General features: G+C 42.3%; 1 protein-coding gene across 7 annotated transcripts in view; it reads left to right on the forward strand.

Moving 5' to 3' along the window:
• The window catches only part of TENM1 (teneurin transmembrane protein 1), a 1405227-nt gene that overhangs the window by 214286 nt on the left and 1172357 nt on the right, over positions 1-18584 (forward strand). The window lies entirely within an intron of this gene.

The raw sequence follows: 18584 nt of genomic DNA on the forward strand, positions 1-18584 counted from the left end.
AACAAGAGCAGATGTTTACAGACATGGATAACCTTCAATGGACTATGATTTCCTTTCAGCATATATTCTATCTATCTAATTTAATATAATCTATCATATATCTAATGTGTATCAAATCTCTTATCTGTCCCATACACATATTATGTCGTGTGTGACATTAGCATAGTAGTTAATACTTACTATATATTGTCGTTCTTGAGTCCACAGGTGCACGTGATACATTCTAGTACAAAACCCAAATATTAGATAGATGTAGCTATTGAAACTTGTCCCTGTAATATGAACTAAAAGGAATAAAGAGTTCAGCTGGTGAGCTGCAGGGCACATCTTCGAATACTCTATAAAGGAAAACAACATGTCCAAGCATTTTTTATATACATCTCTTTTCAGGCTAACTAATTTCTCCACTGAGAAAACTCCCCGAACTTTTATTAGCCATCTGTTTGTAGTACTCGTGTACTGGTCTTTCCGTTCCACAGCCATTAATGCTCTGGCAGCAAGGAGAGATTGAAACCAGGGCTTGGTTCCTGAAGAATCTGCTTGTGTTACATATGGTTCTCCCAGCTAAAACACAGACTAGCTGGTTGAGCAACCTTAAGAGGAGTATTTTTAGCAGGCTGCTCCAGTAATTAGGTGTGCAGACACATTAGTAGCAGCAGAAAATGTACTCAATTGCCTGCATTATTTGCTGGCTGGAGCACTAACTATATTTATAAATTTTCAAATTATGGTGCTGGCTACAACTCGTTGCTAGTAAACAGCCATGATCTCTTTATTTCCATAGAAGATGAAATGCTGTTTTGTAGGGAACTATTTATATTGATTTTAGATTAAGGGCTGTAATAATTAACACAATATGGATCATATTGCTGTGTTGAATCATGAGACACAGTTATGTTCTGGACAATTTGTGTATGTTTGTAGCAAGAGATATTAGTTACCCTGACGCTTGAATAGAGCATGTGACCGATCATATTTAAAGGGCCTGAATGTGCTTGGCCACTATATGGGTAGTGGATGGGCACAAGGAGCCCATTGCACAAGGCCAGGCAGAATTGCTATCCCTGCACTATCCTGCACCATGCTAGTGGCCCTGGTGTCAGTTACATAACAAAGGGTGGGCTGCAGCCCCGTGCACCAACTAGCGGAGCTGCGTGGCTACAGAAGCAAGAGTACTATGCACCTTCCTAAAAGGTGGTGCAGCCAGGCATATTTCCCACTGTATAAAGGGAACTCTGGGACCTATTGTGCCTTCTTTATTATTATAATTATTTATTATTTGTATTTCTGTAGCATCTAGGACCCCTAGTCATGGATCAGGGCCCCACTGTTCTAGGCGCTATGCAAACACAGAACAGAAAGATGATCCATGCCCCAAGGGGCATGCAATCTAAATATAGCACAAGAGAGAACAGATGGATGCAAGACAGACAGGAGTAAAAGGAAACAATGAGACAGTATTGTCAGCATGACCAGCTGTGGTCTCTGCAGGCTATTGTTGTCAAGTTTTATATAGGAATCACAGCACTATTGAGGGATACCTGAGGTAGTTTTGTAAATGTTTATGAAGAGTCCCTCTCAAGCCTGTGGGGCAGCATGAGAGAAAGCACAAAAGTGTTTGCTTGAAAGCTGAACAAGTGAGCAGTGGAGCCATGGCATCCAATCAGAGTTGAGCTTCAACAGCACAATAGCAAATGTTAGAAGATATCTAGGGTGTAGATTGAGTATGTAGGGCTTGAAAATGAATACAAGCAGCTCATGTTTGACACATAATGGCTCTTGGAGCTGCCATTTCTACCTTTACACCCTTCCCAGTGTGATGCAGCCCTACTCAGGGCTAGGATAGATAAGCACAATCACACCCTCAATACTCCCATCTTTACTTTCTACTCTTGTTTGAGTTAAGAGCTTACTCAGCATGAGAGAGGCTATTCCCTTAATGCAGGGGGAAGTAGGAAATATCACAATGCTCAAAAGTGTCCTTCCTGATAGATTTCCACTTCAAATTTTACAGGCCCACATATTTGAGCTGCCGTTCAGAGAAGCAGTTGGATTTTTCGGCACGTATTCAGACTGAATCGTTGTGCTTTTGAGGTTTGCCCATCACTTGTTCCAGCTACTTACCATCATGCTAATTATTACCCATCTAAAATCTTGCGTAGCTGAGATAATTGTGCTGTCATCTCTCTCTTTCTCACACACACACTGACATTTAGACCACTTATATTTCTACAACTTTAAGGTAGTTAAACTGTAGTATCAAGTGTGTGTTCTGAATTATCTGTCAGAATTAATGGGTTGGTTTACCCACAAGTGAGTCATTTTTCAGTATGCAGAATCTAAGGAGGAAGGGCATATTTTAGTACCTACACACCAATCTAGGCCTAATATTATATTGATGTGCAGCACAGCTTCCTTAATAAGATCATTGTGGGAGTAGCTTGCATGTGGTAGGTGAATAAATATGCAGATGATATTTGCATTTGACAGCAGCCATCACACTGATTCATACCACACTTGTGCTGTAAAATTTTTTTCTGGGGCAGCAAACGCACAAGCAGCATCTTGTATGCTCTTAATCAGGATACGGGATAAAGAAATGCCATGGTCCAATCATCACACAGTTCTTCTCGGACTCCTTGGCGGTTTCTTTATAGTGCTAACTCTTGGAGCTAGAGTTCCTTAGTCTTTGTGCAATGGGAATACAGAGATTGTGCTAGTCCCAGGCATAAGGAGGAAGGACTTGATTCTTGATCTAAAATTTGAACCAAATCTAAATAAAACCTCCTTTGATGTCAGAAAAACTTGGGTGAACTTTTGAAATATTTTCTCCCCCCCACCCCTCGGTCTGCTGTTCTGGGTTCCAATCAGAAGGGAATGTGCCAGAGCATCACGAAACAGGCTGATCTTGTGATAGTTAATTTTCTGGTCCATGAAGTCCTGGAAATATCATAAGATCCTATTCTTATGAGAATTCTAACTCAATTATGAAAACTTATGACATTCACATAAGCATCCAGACTTTGGGATATATATCCAACCCTAACTTCTTGGGTTTCTAGTCTCATCTACCTATATTTCTTACTCCTAAAGCTCTTGTATGTATAGTATCTTTTAGGTAGGACTGATGGGATCTGTTTTTTAAGTAATTATGTGAATGATCAGCCAGCCTCAGAGGAAAAATTCATCAATCTGCCTCTTTGAAAAGAGTTTGCTTTATGACTAGATGGAAATTGCTTGTTGTGGCTGGAAGCACATGCTGTTTGGTCTATCTGCTTCCTTTCTTGGCATAAGCAGCATGGCTGAGATTTGAATGATTTTTCCATGATGAGTTTGGGGATTTTATATATAGAAAAAGCATGCAAGAAAAAACAAAATCCTGTAATTCCATTATAAGACTAATTCAGTATAGAATCTCTGTTTTTTGCACATAGTGGATTTATAATAGAGTCACATTCAAATATAGTTGCCAAATTCACACTGAAGACATTTTCTCCATGGCTTCTGGTATTTCTTAGGAATTCCATAGGATACTTTGTTTCTCTGAAACTCAGCACTAGTATAATAAGAATACATATATATATTTGTAAATAGACAGCTTATTTGTCCCTAATTGAATAAAACTACAAAGAAAAGTGGGTTAAAATAGAAAGTATGGCCTTCTGAAACTGTTGAAGGGAGTGTCATAGTTTCAGGGTAATTGCACCTGTGTCCACCTTCCACCCCCAGTGGTCTGCCCCAGGAGTGCCCAGTCAAGCCTCAGGTCTCCTGCCATCATCCAAGACCCTTGCCCTATTCCCTTCTGACTGAGAGTTTTAAGGCTGCACAGCTCCCTACAGTACACTGCGATATCCCCAGCAAGCCTAATGGCCAGTGCCTGTGCATTTCTTTTTGCCTCCAAAGGCTATGAACAGTGTATTGCTAGTAATTACAAGTTACTACACAGCTCTTTCTAAGCAAGCACATTCATTCTTAAGATAAAAGCATTATAGAAAAAAAGACAAAAAACAATACAAGTCCCTATACACTTGCTAAAAACTTACCTGAGGTCACCCATCAGTCTTACAGGGCCCTAGTTAACCGAAGTCTTTCTATCCCTTATTCCAGGGTTGGGGCCCACAGTGGACAGAAGGTCCTATCCATTTGCTGAATTAAAGGCCCTGAGGTAGTTTAAACACAGCCTTTTTATTCCAAAAAGCTGTTTCTTTCTCTGTTGGTCTCAAGAAACCTGTTTGACCCAATATATGTAAGCCTGACTAGTGAGTGGTACCTCTCTGGAGATGTTTATAACCTAGGTGATTCACCTGAGTCACTGCCTGCTGGTTTTGGTCCCTGGAGGAGTTGTGGTAGCCCTCCCTATGGAGTTGCATATAATCCCTGGTTTACAGTAATTTATAAATGTAATACAATATTATTATCCAAAATATTGCGTGCAATTGCAGTATCTGTCATGTACATGGAACATAAAACATGCCCAATAATTCCCCTAATACACTGTCAATAAAATCACCCTTCAACCACCTAACAAAAATGAAAATAGAAGTGTCTTGAGCTTCAGTTGGGAGGACACCACATGATGGAGAGAGCAATCAGACACCGTCAGTGGAAATGATCCTATTTTTCTTCTGATTATAATTTATAGCACAAGGCAGCCAGCAATTTCAGTTTTGCTGTATCATTGGCCCCAGTAATACACAAGGCAACTGACTATCCCTTACATTCTTAAGGTAATAAACTTTGATTATCTTTATATGGCCAGGATTTCACCTGAAAGCTGTAATCACTAATATTACTCCATATCACTACCATTACCAATATGTATTCAAAGTTGCATGGTCAATGTGCATCTAATGAACATAGTGGGATGAAGGAATGATCTTCAGAGCTTTCAAAAAATGATCACAGGGGTACTCTGAAACAGAAATTAGTGAAGAGAACTGACCTCTATGGACACTCCACAAACACCACACATGAAACTCCTAGATTGGAGAATTTCTTCCATTTTTCTTTACATTTTTGTGAAGTATGTGTATATCAGCCCCAACCTGGCTCTGTGTGCGTGTGTGTGTGTGCGTGTGTGTGTGTGTGCGCGTGTGTGTACACGTGAAGCAGTCAAAATACCCTGAAGTTTATGGATTCATTTGAGCAATTACCATAGCACCAGTAGACTGATTTTCAGAATGCACTGAATAATAGCTTCAGTGGGAGATGCAGGTGCTCAGCACCCTTGAAAATGAAACTACAGATTTTTAGAATGATTATATGCTTGCTTTCCTATTCTATCTTCACTGTCTTTCTGTAATATCTTCCTCCTGCCCTGTAAATGAAAAGCTGCTGATGTGATAAGTTAGTGAAGATGGGCAACATTTCTTTGGCTTGTGATCAGGTTTCCGTCTGAGGGCTAATAGGATCAAGAAGACGGTCGTGCCTAGAAACACATCAGCAGCTATCCCAGCTGAGATTACTGAAGTTGTACTCTTTCGTGTCTATGGGTTGTGAATGGAAATTTTCAGGAGAGCTGACACTAATCTATATATCATTTTCACTTTTATTCTCTCAGCCCGTGGTATTTGCAGAGGGAACATCTCTAATTCTTAGGCATGCATAGGGAAGAAAGTAGAAATATCCTCAGGTAATGCCAGACAGGATTCTTTTTTAAAAATATATTTGGAAGATAAGGAGCACATGGCAGTCTGGCTTTAAACTATGTTAATTATTTATTTGTGCTGTCTTTTTTTTCTTTTAAATAAATACTCAGGGGCTCAAAAAAATGTCAACACCTTGAGAAGACACCAGTACAGATTTCCCATTCCATCCAAACTATGTGCACAGCAAGAGGAAAGGGTGTATGTACAAGGTGGTGTCACAGGATGTGACTACACTGTAGTGTCCCCTGCTAGATAAATATGATACTGCAGGCATTCCGTGCCTCAGTTTCCTCCTCCCTTGGATTTTCTGTCTCTCCTGGAATCACATGGCTTAGTCCTCAAGATAGGTCTCAGAGTTCAAGTCCCTTTTGCTGTAACAAGACCAAACAACAGTCCCACATAAACAAAACATTCTTCTTGCCTTCAAGGTTTTGCCAAAGTCCACCCTCTGACCATGTTCCCCGTCCCTTCTGGGTTACCTTTCAGTCAGTCCACAGGCCTCCTCTTAGAGGTAGGCAATTCAGGCAGGTATCACTACTCTTTTTAAGCCAGGAGTCCCAGCTCTCCTTCTTGCAGCTGCATTCTAATTTAAGTGTAGGCTCTTAGCTCACCTCTCCTTTAGCTGGCCGCTTTCTCCCTCCTGTTAGTCCTCAGGCTCAGAGTTCAGCAGACCAGCTGATGGAGTCTGCCCTAGGGAGGAGGCAGGCAGCATTTTTGCTGGTCTCCTTCTCCTAGCTCATCTCCAGCTGGCAGGGCTGCCCGGAGGGGAGGGGGCAAGTGGGGCAATTTGCCCCAGGTCCCAGCCCCACAGGGTACCCCATGAGAATATAGTATTGCAACTTTTTTTTATGGAATGGGCTCCCAAAATTGCTTTGCCCCAGGCACCTCCCTGCATTCTTGGGCTTGCCAAGTACTCACATCAGTTAGAGCAATCACGAGACTGCTCTTTCTTATACTTGAATGCCATTCCCTTCAAGGGACCTGGCTGGCAGTCAAGACTACCTGGAGCACAGCAGTTCTCTGGCCATAGCCCTAACATGCCCACTCCACCAGGGCCTGCTGGTGTAAGAGAAGTGTAGAGCAGAAATGTAGGGCCATTCTTCCAGCTCTGCACTAACCAGAGAACCCTGTAGAGCTGGGAATATTTCTCAGGGCCCTCTACACTGGTTTTGCAGACCCTTTTACATACAGGAACAGAACATGTAATTGGGCTCGCCCTCTTAAAGATGAATAAGCATGAATAAATGATTCCAGGTAGCATTGTGTCAGCAGGACTGTGTAGGACCTTTTTCAGTCTCCTAAATAAATAAATGCATTGAATGTTACTGAGGCCTTTTGGCTGCAGAGTGGGTTCCAACTTCCACTCTCCAGATTGTGCTAACTCATATGAGTACCCAGCAGGCCCAAGAATGCACTGAGGTGCTAAGGTGGTGTAAAGCCACCTGCAACAGAGTAATCTGCCTAGTAGTCAGCCCTCACCCCTTGATGGGTTCTCAATCTTTCCAGACTACTGTACCCCTTTCAGGAGTCTGGTTTGTCTTGTGTACCCCCAAGTTTGCCCTCACTTAAAAACTGCTTGCTTACAAAACCAGGCATAAAAATACAGAAGTGTCACAGCACACTATTGCTGACCAATTGCTTACTTTCTCATTTTTACCATATAGTTATAAAACAAATCAATTGGAATATAAGTATTGTACTTACATTTCAGTGTATAGTATATAGAGCAGTAGAAACAAGCCATTGTCTGTATGAAAGTGTAAGTTTGTACTGACTTTTCTAGAACTTTTTATGTAGTCTGTTTGTGAAACTAGGCAAATACCTATATAATTCGATGTACCCTTGGAAGACCTCTGCGTATCCCCAGGGTTACACATACCCCAGGTGGAGAACCAGTGACATAAACTATCAAAATACAATATGGTTCACACTGGACAATAATCGTGCAGCAGAGTGTCAACAAATATTGTGGCAAAGGCCACAGAACTTTGTTGCCATAGCAACCCAATCGCTACTCACAAAAAAGGAAGGTAAACATATGGTAGAAATATGGTGCTACTCTAACAACATTTCCACGATCACAACTCTCTTTAAAAATAAAACAAAACTTAAATCAAATCCACTTACATTTTCATTTTTAAATGGATAAAAAGAGTAAAATTTCACACTCTTGGCATCAGCTTCAATTATTTCCAGCACCATGGAATGGAGATGCATGGGCTGGGGTATGGCTGAAGATGGGGGCAGCTCAGACCAGTCTTTTGTTTTTGTCCAAACTGATTTGAACCTTTTTACCCAAGGTTTGGGTACAATTGCTCACCTATTTATACAGGCAACAATTTAAACTTGCACATGATTCAAAATAATTAGGACCTGGATGGATTGCTCATGCTTAAACATATGAAGTATGAGAAATGTACAAGAAATTAAAGGTGGGGAACACTTTAATATTTAGAAACTTACATGAATGAGAGCAGTGAGTGAGACTGGGATGTGTCTGTATATATTCTGGGTCTGAAAGATCAACATATTATACCTATGATATTCCATCCTCACCATACTCCCTATTGACAACAGGTCATAAGACATTCACGTATTTTGGAAGTGTGTGTTTAAAAACTTGGAGATTCTGGGTGGATGAAAGATGGTATGGAGTCCATTTACAATTATTTTTCCTTAAAATCCATCACAGGACTGTACAGTAGAAGGATATTGCCCTGGTACCACAGACCTCACTCAGTGCAGAATAGCAGCATTGTTGGAGCAGTTGTAGAATTAGAGCTTTTCAAATCACTCATAAGAAAACCCCTAACCACAGGGAATTTGACTAGTTTGGGTACAAAGTAAAAACTCACATTTGATATGTTGGTAAAATCTTCATGAATCATTCAAGAAACCTAGCCCATGAGAAATTCACTTTTACATGGTTTCCGCATAAACCCAACCTTTCCAGATGAGTTTTATTTTGAGATTTTGGGCTCATTCTAACTTGTGTGAGTGTGCACTCTCACAACGAATCAGAAGAAAGTATCCTCAGAAGGGATGGTCAAAATTTTTCCATTAAAACTGTTTTTTGACCAAAAAATAGGTTTTGACAAAATAAGGGGAAAGCATCCACTTTTTGCATAAAATTTCTGCTTTTCATAAAAGCCCAAAAACAGAGAACAGAAACGTTTTCAGTTTTTGCCTGAAAACCGTTTGATTTTTGAGTTCTCAATTTTTTGCTGAAAAGTAGAATTTTCCGCAGGGAGTCAAAAAAACAAAATATTTTTATGACTACTTCTGTTTCTCAGAAACTCCTGGGGAACAAGGCCACTGAGCTTCACAGATCTAGTACCTCTAGTGCTTTTGATACATCCAGAGGATTCCTTCATGTACAGGAGTGGCTTGAGTTGATATAGAACCATGGCTGGACTTCTTTCTTAAAATGAGATAGCAGGATTCTCTTGAGAGGGTTGGGCTTGAATGGCACTATTGTCTCTTTCACTTTTGCTTGAGCGTGTTTGCTACTGGAAAGAACTGATAGCTTCAATGGGATGTTAACCTCAAGGAGAGCAAAGCTGTTCTATGGGAATGCCAAAATATTCCAAATCATTTTATTTACAGGATTTTGTCTTGTGAACTTGAGGTTAAGTGGCATCTTTTGATTTCAAACATTATGTTAATTTGGGTTGAGATGATGAGGGGGTAACAGTAACATCTTGCTAGTTTTGTAAGACATGTCACTGTCCTTGGCGTGTGTGTGTGGTTTACTTTCTCACTTGAGTAGTTCTCACAGTTGATTTTTCAACCAATCAACCTACAAGCTTTACATTCATTTTAATTTGTAATTGCTTATAACCCTTATTAGCCAAGGGCTATTTTCAGTCTTTCTCTCTCCCCTTCTTTCTGATACTCCTGCATTCCCAAACAGATGCCAGTCTGCTCCTGCTGTTTCTAAGCTTTCATCCCTGTGTGTTCTATGATGTTTCATCATTCCTAATTTGTATGTTTGAGATTAGACTCAACTAAAAAAGATCATTAGTACAATATGATAAAGGTGATAATAAAATAGAAGTATTAGGTTTATGGGGCATTATACCTAAATTACTTGTATTAAAGCCATTGGCACTGCAAACTGATTTAATATTCTTACTTTGTGGCAGTTTTTTTAATAAAGCAAGAAATGCGTAGTTTATTTGCAAAAAAAGCATTATGTTGCATATTTTATAACTTTGATATTCTAAAATTGGTATCATAGTTGCAACATTTTATTTAAACTGATAGACATTTCCATGATAAATCAAAAGCACTTCATAATTCTGCCAGTAAAAAAGGTTCTTCTTCGAGTGCTTGCTCATGTCAATTCCAATTATGTGTGCGTGCGGTGCGTGCATGATCGTTGGAGAATGTTTACCATAGCAACACCCGGTGGGAGTCCTCTGGAATGGCGCCTTTGTGGTACTGGATATATACCCCAGCCAACCCGGCTCCACCTCAGTTCCTTCTCACCACCCGTGATGGTTGTTGGAACTGTGAAGCATGGCATTGCTGATCTCCACTTCCGTAGCGTTTTCTTTCCTGTATGTGTATAAGGTGTTGTTATAGTTAGTGTAGCATAGTCATAGTTATAGTGTATATAGGATTAGATAGTGGGCTGGAAGGGATTCTCTCCCCTCTTACCTGCTTGCCGCTTGGGCTAATGCCCAAGGCTCTGGGGTTTAAACCTTGCTCAGCCTGCTCCAAGCCTATGCAAACTGGAGATCCCCATGACTCCTGTTTGAAGTGCCTAGACGTTTGTGGTCAACCAAAAACCGCTATCAGTTCACGGTCCTTCCTTTCAGGCTTTCCATGGCCCCCAGAGTATTCACCAAATGTCTGACAGTTGTGGCAGCCTCCCTTCGTCGGCAGCAGATACAAGTATTTCTGTATCTCGACGATTGGCTTATCCGGGCCTGCGCCAAGGAACAAGTTACCATAGCCATGTTTTGTCAGCTGGGCCTTCTGCTCAATGTCGAAAAGTCAACTCTGGAGCCAACCCAGAGAATAGAGTTCATCAGGGCAGTCCTAAACTCCAGACTGGCCAGAGCTCTCCTTCCGGAGTCCTGCTTCCAGTTGCTGGCAAACCTCATTCACAGCCTTCAAAGTTTCCCAACCTCAATGATGAAAATGTACCTGAGCCTTCTAGGACACATGGCCTCTTGCACATAAGTGACCAGGCATGCCAGACTGCAGCTCTGCCCACTCCAGGTCTAGCTATCCTCAGTATATCACCCAGGTCAGGACAGCCTGAATATAGTGGTTACCACTCCAGAAACGGTCCTAACATCTCTCTGCTGGTGGTTGGTCCCTGGGACAGTATGCAAAGGGGTCCCATTTCATGCCCCTCAGCCATCCTTGTTCCTGGTCACAGATGCTTCGTCCCTTGGATGGGGCGCCCACCTGGGGGACCTCCAAACACAGGGTCTGTGGACTGCATCCAAGTTATCCCTATACATCAATGTATGAGAACTGATGGCAGTGAACCTGGCATGTCAGGCATTCCAGGAGCATCTACACGGTTGTTGTGTGGCAATCCTCACAAACAACACTGCAGCCATGTTTTACATTGACAAGAAAGGAAGAGCCTAATCGTCCCCCCTCTGTCGGGAGGCCATTTGCATGTGGAAGTTTTGTATAGCCCACTCTATCCATCTGGTAGCGTCCTTTCTCCCAGGAGTTCAGAACACACTGGCAGACGGCCTCAGTAGGTCCTTCCAGACCGATGAGTGGTCAGTTCATCCAGATGTCATCCACTCCGTCTTCCTGAGGTGGGGGTTTCCCCAGGTTGACCTGTTCGCCTCACGCACCAATTGGAAGTGCCAGACATATTGCTGTCTTCAAGGGAGGTCCTTGGGGTCACAGTCAGACACCTTCCTGATCCCGTGGAAGGACCAGCTCTTCTACACCTTGTCTCCATTCCTGTTAGTCCACAAGGTTCTGCTCAAGGCATGCAGAAACACAGCACATCTGATTCTGGTCACCCCAGCATGGCCCAGACAACACTGGTACACCACACTACTGGAACTATGGGTAGACACTCCGATTCCACTACCTGCTCTGGCCAGACCTGATCTCACAAGACCACGGTCGCCTTTGTCATCCTGACCTGCAATCCCTCCATCTCACAGCATGGATGCTGCATGGCTAACACAGTCGGAGCTACTCTGCTCACACACAGTACAGCAAGTTCTGCTAGGTAACAGGAAACCCTCCACTTGAGCAATGTATCTCGCTAAATGGAAATATTTTTCCCGCTGGTGCGCTCAACACGACACGCCACCTTTGCAGGCTCTGGTGCCTCTCATCCTGGACTATCTCCTCTCCCTAAAACAGAAGGGCCTGGCGATATCATCGGTTAGCGTGCACCTGGCAGCCATTTCAGCTTTCCACCAAGGAGACCTTGGTCATTCTGTCTTCTCCAACATGACAGTTGGTAGGTTTCTTAAAGGACTGGACTGCCTCTACCAGCAGGTGCGACAACCGGTCCCGGTGTGGCACCTTAACTTGGTCCTCTCCAGACTCACGGGGCCCCCATTCAAGCCAATGGTCACCTGCTCACTTCTCTACCTCTCTTGGAAGACAGCCTTTCTCATAGCCATCACTTCAGCGAGACACCTATCCGAGATCAGAACCCTTACATTGGAGCCACCATACACAGTCTTCCATAAGGACAAGGTGCGGCTTCACCCTCACCCTACCTTTCTCCCCAAAGTAGTATCATCCTTTCATGTCAATCAAGACATTTTCCTCTCAGTTTTCTTTCCGAAGCCGCACGCTTCATGATGGGAGGAACAGCTGCGCTCCCTCAATGTTCGTAGGGCATTCTACATTGAATGTACGAAACTGTTCAGGAGGACAACTCAACTATTCATCGTTGTGGCTGACCAGATGAAAGGCCTCCTGGTCTCCTTGCAGCGTATCTCCTTTTGGATCATGTCCTGCATCCGTGCTTGTTACAACCTGGCCGGTCTCCCAACCACTCAACTGACCCCCCATTCCACAAGGACCCAAGCTCCTTCAGCTGCTTTCCTGGCAAAGGTGCCAATTTAAGAAATTTGTAGAGCTGCTACCTGGTCATCAGTTCATACTTTCACCTCCCACTATGCCAGGGGTCAGCAACCTCTGGCATATGTCTCGCCAGGATAAGCACCCTGGTGGGCCAGGCCAGTTTTTTTACCTGCTGCATTGGCCTATTCGGCCGATCGTGGCTCCCACTGGCCGTGGTTCACCGTCCCAGGCCAATGGGGGTGGTGGGAAGCCATGGTCAGAACATCCCTTGGCCTGTAGTGCTTCCCGCCGCCCACATTGACCTGGGATGGCAAACCGCAGCCAATGGGAGTCGTGATCAGCCGAATCTGCTGATGCGGCAAGTAAACAAACTGGCCCAGCCTGCCAGGGTGCTTACCATGGTGAGGTGCATGCCAGATGTTGCCGCCCTCTGCACTATGCAATAATCCAGCAGTCCAGAGATGATGCTGCATTTGGTTCAGCAGTGCAGCACTCAGCAATTTCTCACTCCAACCCCACCGCCTCGGTAAGGCTTGGGAGTCACCTAACTGGAATTGATAAGAACAAGCATTCAAAGAAGAAAAGATGGTTACTCACCTTTGTAACTGTTGTTCTTTGAGATGTGTTGCTCATATCCATTCCAAACCTGCCCTCCTTCCCCTCTGTCAGAGCAGCCGGCAAGAAGGAACTGAAGGGCTGTTGGGTCGGCAGGGGTATATATTCGGCGCCATAATGGTGTCACTCCATGGGGCGACCCAGCCGACCCACCCAGTGTTGCTAGGGTAAAAATTCTCTGACAATCATGCACACAGTGCGTGCACACCTAATTGGAATGGATATGAGCAACACATCTTGAAGAACAACAGTTACAAAGGTGAGGAACCGTCTTTTTTTGCTCTAGGAGGGAATTCTATTCCTGAATTTCAAAAAAAAAAACATTTTTTTGAGAGCTGCAACTGAGATTTTTCAAATACGTAATTCAAAGCTTGATATTTTGGGAGCTATTTTAAAACCAAACAATTTTCAAAACCAGTATTGGCAAGTACAGCAATCAATTCATAATTTAAACTACTTTGCTTGCCTTTTAAAAATAATTTATTTTTCTATAAACACCAACTTTTTCATCCAGAATATCTAACAACTAAACTAAACTATCACATGGAAAAATGCATCCTCAGGTGAGGTTCTCTGTCCTATCATTCTTGAGGAGAAAAGAACAATGTTATCATAGGTCCTCTCCACCTTTAAAAAAAAAAAAAAAGGTGAACAGATGGCATATATTTCCAGCTGAAGTGGAGAGCTCAAGTAGTAAAAACCAGCTGACTGTGAATTTGATCCTACAATGCCCCATTTGTGAATGGCCCAGTTTAGTTGCTAGTGTGTTTGCCTGCAGAGAGAGCTTACAGAATAGTTTATTTTATAGACCTAAACAAATTAAGGCCCTGATCTTCCATTTATAAATACTGGATCATATCCATATGGATCATAATGCAGGACTCAGGCAAAACGAAGGATATTAGTTAGACTGCCGTTCCAATCGTATGGATGAACATGTTGGGTGAACATGTTTTTCCTCCCAGATTAGCTGTGTTATACTTGCATGGGAATGTTTTTATCCAATACTAACACAAAATATAAAATTATTAAAATTATCTTTTCTACAAAAGTTTTACGTAGTTTAACCCATATGGAAAAATAATGCCAGAATTCTTAGCAAGCAGCTGCAGACATGAGGCTCATACACTGTGTCTGCTCTTTCATGTTGTGTGTAAAATTCTAATTAATCCAATGATCCTAAAATTCTCTGCAGAATTGCAAAGCATGTACCACACCCAGCATTAGTCCCTGGGTATGCTGTTGTTTCAAATCCATTACCAAATCTAATAATAGGGCTGATGATATTGCAGAATTGAACTTCATCAGTTTGCATTTCAAAAGAACTCAGCTAAAGGTCTGATAAAAATTGTAAAATATCTAGAGAGCAGTTTAATGAGAATAGTCCAACTATGTGGTTAAATAGAACAATGAAATGGCTGGAGGACTGAAAGGTCAATTGTAAGGAGAAATTATTAGCTCCAGTGACTGTTCTGTCTCCTGTAGTTTGTTCCCCAGATCAAATTAACATATAGACTATATGTGACCTGTACTAAACTGCATTGTAAGCTAAAACCAAATTTTCTCCTAGAGGGGTTTGTCTCCAAATGATGATTTGGACATTTCATGAGGCATCAGTTCTCAGCAGATGGGGGAATGTTTCTCAGTATGGAGGAAGTGCTAATGGGAGATAATGCTTCAAAAACAGTATTTTGTTCTCTGAGAAAATCCTAGCCTGGTTGAGTGGACATCATCCTGGTCCTATGCTCTGAACAACCACATACCCCAAGCCTCCTGCAGTGGAGGAAGAAAAGCTTTTCTTTTCCAGGGATTGATGGAAAGGCCTTTGCTCTCCCTGTTTCCTCTACCTTTGATTCCTCTCCACTTATGCTAGCAGAGGAGAGATTTATGTCCCTTTTTCATCTGATTTTTGGCATTAATATGGAAATGGCCCTTCTTTTCATGTATGGTAGAAATATCCACATATTGTGAAAGTGTAGAAATCAGAAAGAGATTTAATATAGAGGACCCATGCCAAGTGGCTTTCGAATGGCTGGAGACAGCCACTGGAAAATTCCCTTTTCATGGCTGAACTCTCCACCCACAGAAAGGTGGCCTCCTGCCACCTCAACCCTGGCTTAAAGGGAGAAAGGGAGCATGTCAGGGACATAGGAGGGAGCATGGAGGAGCGGAGATCCATCACACCTGATCTGGACCTTACATCAGTCATGGAAGTGAGAGTGGGCTGTGCACTTCTCTAGCTTCCAGCAGAGTGACAGAAGTTCAGGGAGATGTAACTGGATCTCAGTGCCCTCCCTATCACCATCATCTCCACTCTGTCTGAGTAGAGCTCAGATGGATGGCAGCATTGAGCCTAGTATGTTTAACTGGGAAAAAACCTGATATCTGACCCAAAGTTTCTATTGTTATCAACACTTATGAAAGTGGCTCCAAGGATCATGAGAGATTCAGTCCACTCTGACTGACTGGACAGAGAGGAGGAAGCAGGTGGGGAGGATGATATCTCAATTAATCATTGTTTGGTGGCAGGAAGACAAGTATCATTTGGCAAGGCAAGTGCAAAATATTTTTGTCTTTTCATCCCCATATTTGTTGTATTGACAGGAACTGAGTATGGGGAAAAGCCAACCCATGTTCTGTTTTATTCCAGCAGTCACTAGCAGAACACATATCACAACTGACACCCTTTCCTGGAAGTTCCCTGTTCTTTTGAATGAAAAGCAAATTGAAAATCCAAGTGAAATGTGCACAATTTGAGTAGTTTTTGATTTCTCATTGGAAGCTAGTTTTCTCTATTGATCACTGTTTGTGCAATATGTGACTTGATTCGGTGAATATATTATGTTGTTTACTTTTCAAAAGTGATTAATATTTTTTTTGGAAATACAGTATATTTGGAAAATTTACCTTTGGGCTTTTTCCTAGTCCCTTATGTATGCCTATATATAGGTGAAGAATAAAAATCTTCTACATGCTTGGAAGCAGTGCCAGATTTAAGAAAATCATTCTTTGCAACATTTTGCAGATGTCCTGAACTACCTGTTTTTCACTGGCATTCAAACAGTTTCGAAGAGCAGTAGGAAAAATATACCAGTACTTTTCAGATGTCTGTGGAAGAGAAAACTGCCATCCCAATGAGAGTAGCATGGTAGGCCATTTTTTATTTCACAAGCAGAAAGAATTCACAGAGTAGCAGGATCTAACTCATAATTCACAAACAGGCAGAATATGTTCAGCTAACTATCTTTAATGATGACTGAATAGTCCAAATAAATAGCCTATGTATGATAGGGTGCATGTGACCATGCCTCTGGCCAGTGGGGAACTGAACTCAGGCCATGAACGTTATATTCTGTTGCCTGAGCCAAAGGTCTCTAGATCTAGGGGTCAGCAGTGGAGGAGATTCAGAAACATTATTATATGATCCGGTAGAGAGTAGGGAAAAAGACACCTTCAGCCAGTGTGTTACTTGCAGACATAATTCATAGATCTATGTAGATTGCCTGTATTGTGTATATATATCTGACTCAGAGAGGCTAGCTCCCTCTGACTCCTTTCTAGTCTCTTAGTACAAACCCTCAAGTGTTTATCCTCTTGCCATTACATGTCACAGAGTAGAATATCAGGATTTGTCCTCTCTTAGACCAGCACCTGGCTCTGGTACCATGCGCATACCAACTGTGTATAACCCTGCTGTTCCAAACTCAGTTTCAGGCACCTGCGTTTCCTTGTTTTGGAAGCCAGTGGCACTGATATTTGCCAACAGCCTTTTAAAATCAAATTTAGCATGTCACAGTTGCAGGGGTAGCTGCACCTCTGCCCCTTTCTGGTCTCTCTGAGCGTACCCTGTTAGGCCTTGTGTGTTTATCTATCCGTTAGACTAGGCCCTGGGATACAATATCTTGTGTATTGACAATTTTTACCTGGCAGGTGTGATTGGGTTTGGGCACTTGTGGTTCTTCCCTTCTGAACTATATGACTAGCGATGCATATAGTGACCAAGAAGTCTTCTTAAAATGAAATGATTGTTTATTTTAGCAGTAGGACAAAGGTTTTAGAGGATAAAAGGACTTTAAAATAATCTGTACACATGTCTATTTTACGTAATGTACTATCGTCCCATAATGGTGGCAACCTAGGGAGGCTTATCACCTTCAGACACCGGTGGGTGCCTGAGTGTGTCTTCTAGTCTTGTTCTCTCTGACACCCTTTTTAAGAGAGCTGGTGTCCATTTATCAACCACCCCCTGCCTTTTGCTCTCTTGGGTTCATTACCAAATGGGTCATGCCTCCCCCACCATTCAAACTGGTTTGGTGGCTGCCCAGGAGACTAACTGCTGTAGTGTAGGTGTAGCCTGAGTGTTGTGCATGATTGACAAGATTTGGAAAAGATGACAGTTACTACCCACTTCACAGTGACTAAGCCATATGTGTGTCAGTTCTATCCATTTTCTTTGTAAATTTTTGCTGATGTTCCTTTTTATTCAACGTACCTCATTTTGGATGATTAATTTCTTACTTATCAGTGGTATGGACTCAGTACAGTTACTGAACTAAATGAAAACAGTTTGACATTTTGTAGCATAGGGTGACCAGACGTCCCATTTTTAAAGTGACAGTCCCATATGTAAGCCCTACTGCAGGTGTCCCGACTTTTTCTTAAAAACTGGCAAATTGCCCAGTATTTTCTGTTTCCCCTCATCAGTACTGGTGGGTCCTGCTGTTAGCTGGATCCCTGCTCGCCGGCCGCCCTCCCCCCTAGTGGCCAATAATAGGAGTGGGTGTGCAAGGCTGGTGGCGGGGCAAAGCTGCAGTGCACAGGGCCAGCTGCTTCCCCTGCTGGTCCATCAGAGCTGAGAATTGTACCCAGAACTTTTGACTCTTGGTCCAGTCCTACAATCACAAAACCATCCTTTAATCTATAACATTTCTGAAGAGTGACTTTTATCATTCTTTTAATTTTACATACGTGTTAACAGCTCAAGTTAAAATCTACTTGCTGAGGTATTTCCGAACAAAGATTTCTGAAGCGAGGTTGTATGTATAATCTAATACTTTCTGTTTATTATCCCAGAGTGCTTCCTTAGCTCAGTCATCACAGACACACAGGGATTCACGTGTGAGAAAACCAAGAAATTATTATGAAATACTTGAGTGGACACTGAAGTCTTTTTTCAGAGCATTGGCAGTTAGAATTTTGGGACGCTTTTCTAAGTTTGGATTTCACTGTATACTGTAAAAACAACGGGGAGTCTTGTGGCACCTTAAAGACTAAAAAAATTATTAGAGCATA

Source organism: Gopherus evgoodei, chromosome 9, assembly GCF_007399415.2.
Source record: "Gopherus evgoodei ecotype Sinaloan lineage chromosome 9, rGopEvg1_v1.p, whole genome shotgun sequence".
NCBI classification, from domain to species: Eukaryota; Metazoa; Chordata; order Testudines; family Testudinidae; genus Gopherus; species Gopherus evgoodei.